Here is a 3,618-nt window from a genome sequence, read left to right as displayed (position 1 = left end):
ACTGCTGTTGTGAATAAGAACAAGTCAGTTGAATTAATTAAATTGAAATCCTGGAACTGGTTGAGATGCAAGTTAAAGGGGTTCTCCTACTCATATTCTTGGGTTGCTGATATGGAGCACATCACTTTTATATGCTAGCAGGTCAGCCCTATAAGGCAGATCCAAGAAAGGAGAGTAGAAACCTGAGATCATTGCTATCCTTTGAAGAGTGATCCAAGACACTCTTCAATTACTTGGGTATGTATGTGCTTTTGCTCATAAAACAAAATTGTTCCTATTCTAAAGTTTCCACTTTTTTTTATAATTTCTAAGTCATATTAACATTTATCTGATTGAACTTGTTCCTTTGCAGGAATGCAACAATTCCTTGCATCACCCTTTTGCTTGGTGGTAACTCACTCAAGGTATAAAAAAACTAGCTTCTACAGATATCTTCAGCATAATTTAACTAATTGAGAGCAAAACAATGGTTATGTGAATGTGAACTTTGTCTTAAATGGCAGGGTTGAAATCATCAAGTGTAAAACCATTGACACTCATCTGCATTTTTTTAGGTGAGTTATTTCTCTTTCATGCAGTCTTCATGTCACTTTGTTCACTATATTTATTGCTCTCTGTTTCTTCAATTTCAAGTGCGTTGATTGGTTTTGTTTATTGTTGTGCATGAGTGGTTAATAATTTTATTTATGAAATGCTTGGTCATAATTTGCTCTTTTTTTTATCTCCGTCCTTTCGTCCCATAGTTGTCTTTAGTAGTGCATTCAGTAAAAAATCTTTTTGTATGTGTTCTCATCTTTTTGCTCCATTTTTAAATCTCTTGGGTGCTTTTGAATGAAAGTAGGTCTGATCCATTATTGATGAGATAAAATAGGTGATCACAGTAAGTTCTAGTACAAGAAAAGAGAGCGCCAAAGCTGGAGATTTTTATACTGAAGAGTTAGAACTGGTTATGAAGAAAAATAAAGAAGGGAAAAAATAAAGAAGGGGAAGAAGTTTTTGATCAGGTTAGTTGTTTATGCTCATCTAAAATAATATAAACCTTTCCGTAACTTTGGAGGATTTTTACATCAGGTAATTGACACCCAAATTATTAATGTCGATAGCTTTTCTTTTTCTATGTGTTGCATCAGCATAATTACTTGGCTGAGTGTGAGTATTAAGAAATATAGATAAGACATCTATTAGAAGTGTGCAATGTCTATCTTCTAACTGGTTGTTTAGTGTTACTCATAGAGCTAGCTAGCTAGTTGTTTGGTCTAATGTAGGTTTATTTTGCTTCTCATGATTCTGAGCACATCATGATTCATCTAATATTCTGGATCAGTAGATTCATCATAATTAACTGTGGTTTTTTTTGCATGATTTCTATGCAGTGAAGGTTGGAAGATTTGTTCAAATGTTGCAGAAGTTGATATCACTGGGCGGACAAAGTCTAGCAAAGCTTTGGTGGGGAAAGATTCTTGAGAGGATGTCATTGAGTGTTCACCTCTTTTGCTGATACAGTTTATTTATTGTTGGGATCTCAAAATTGTTGAATTTATTTTGTTTGATTTCAGCACAGTTATATAGATTGGGTATCAATATTAATTTAGTCATGTTTTGATTCATTTGGTTGCAGGTGCCGAAGCTACGAGCCAATATCAAGAAGCTGCAACTGCAGAATTGTACATGATGAATTGGGTGTTATGATATTGATAGTGGTTGTGTTTGTGGTTAATTTTCCAGGAGCTTAACTTGGGGAGGAAAATGGTTAGTTAAGATAATTCCTTTACACTTTGCAGCATGTCTAGTTACTTGGTTTTGAACAAGCATTTGTTTTGTAAACTTTATGGTTACTTGTGTTTTAGATAAAATCACTTAAGCATGAACTTTTGTGGAGGAAAGGGAAGGATTTGAGTGTCCAAATGAGGGAGCTGTTGTGAAATGTGATTTCTCATTACCTTGAATGATGATTTTTCATTTGTTAATGGAGATAGTGCACAACTTCTGATTTTTTTTTCAACCTCATTTTTATCTTTGCAGTGAAACTAGTTGGGAAGGTTAGCTAGTGGTTCCTCCTAACTCCACTGTAATTATGAGCTTGAGCTAGTGCCATTTGAGAAGGTAAGTTAGTAATTGGATATGTGAAACAATTTGTTGCTCATTTGCATTTCATTGGTGAATCCCTTCAACCATGATTTGCAGTTATGTTTAATGGAAGCCGAAAAGAACTACATGCTAGGATTGGACTTTAATATTTGCTACTTTCTTTGTACTAGATAGTTGAGAATTACAACTATTTGCATGCTAAAATTGTCAAATTCCTTTGATTTTCTTCTAGGATATGGAAAATGGAGGATGCTATAGATGGTGGTGCACCTTTGGATTATGCTTCAAAACATGTTAGCTCTGAAACAGTGTCGAGTTAGAGTTGACTTCATATGAGATTTTCTGTAGTAGTGTATACATGAAAATTGTAGTGCTTTTGTAGTAGAAAGACATTGTTTGCAGAACTGTTGCACTGACAAATTACTCACGTGTCTCTGTTTTTTATTTTTTTTACTTTACATTGTATACTCTAGTCATTTTAATATGTAAGTACAAGGTAATCTATGTGATATTGTAGCTGCTAAGTACCTTTTGCCTTGTGATATTGCTGGTAGTCATTATATATATATTGGTTTTGATATGCAGAAGTTTCAATATGCTGTGTTTAGTAAATGATGATCTTTTGGCTGAATAGGTACCATTCATGGGCAACCAAAAAAAATTAAAATGGAGGACTCAATTACTGCGGTTGGTGTTAGGAAACCGCTGTAAAAGATTGCTCAAGTACAGCGGTTATTATGGAGTAACCGCTATTGTACGTATGTATTTACAGCGGTTTAAGTATAGGAATCGCTGTAATTAAGGAATCTTTTACAGCGGTTCGAACTGCTGTAAACTCATTTACAGCGGCGAGATCTATAGCGGTTCGGAACAGTCAAAAACCGCTGTAAAAGGGAAAATTTAAGCGCTGTAAAAGGCTATTTTTGGTGTAGTGTAAGTAGCAAAACATGCATTTCACCAGTTCAGTTACATACATAATTGATATACACATCAAGCAAATTTAATTTATATCATTTCCTTGATCATCATCAACTTCATATACTCATCTTCATCTCTTCAATCCACTCAGGAACATCTCTTGAGAAAGCCTGACTAACGGAGGGGTAGACAGTGCACTGTTTGAAAACATGAGGGGTAGAAACGTCGACAAAAATAGAGTAGGGGCAGAATTTGCACAAACTTCAAACACCAGGGGTCAAAAATGCTTTTTAGCCTTTAAATTAACTATAATGAAGTTTTGTATTATTTAAAAAAATAATTTTAAATTTCCTTGTGATTTTTCTTATTAATGATAGTAATAAATTATTGATGAATATTTTATGTTATTAATTTTATTGTTAACTATTAATTTTTAATTTTCATTTTCTTATACAAAAGAATAATTTATTATGTAGTACTTAAAAATAGTTAGAATATTAACTATCAATCATAAATTCAGAGAAAAAAAATTAATAAATATATTATATGTAGACAATATTAATAATTTAAATTAAATAATAGTAAAGATAAAATTTATTAATGAACAATCTT

General features: G+C 32.9%; 1 long non-coding RNA gene across 1 annotated transcript; it reads left to right on the top strand.

The window, feature by feature from the left end:
* The first annotated feature begins 1,863 nt into the window (after nt 1-1,863).
* LOC130732196 (uncharacterized) lies at nt 1,864-2,407 on the top strand. Its single transcript, XR_009016963.1, has 3 exons — nt 1,864-1,925; nt 2,032-2,103; nt 2,321-2,407. It is a non-coding gene; the product is annotated as an uncharacterized LOC130732196 (long non-coding RNA).
* The last annotated feature ends 1,211 nt before the right edge of the window (nt 2,408-3,618 follow it).

The sequence above is a fragment of the Lotus japonicus genome, chromosome 1 (assembly GCF_012489685.1).
Source record: "Lotus japonicus ecotype B-129 chromosome 1, LjGifu_v1.2".
NCBI lineage: Eukaryota > Viridiplantae > Streptophyta > Magnoliopsida > Fabales > Fabaceae > Lotus > Lotus japonicus.
The sequence above is the reverse complement of the archived record's forward strand: the minus strand, read 5'-3'. Positions and strand labels throughout refer to the sequence as shown.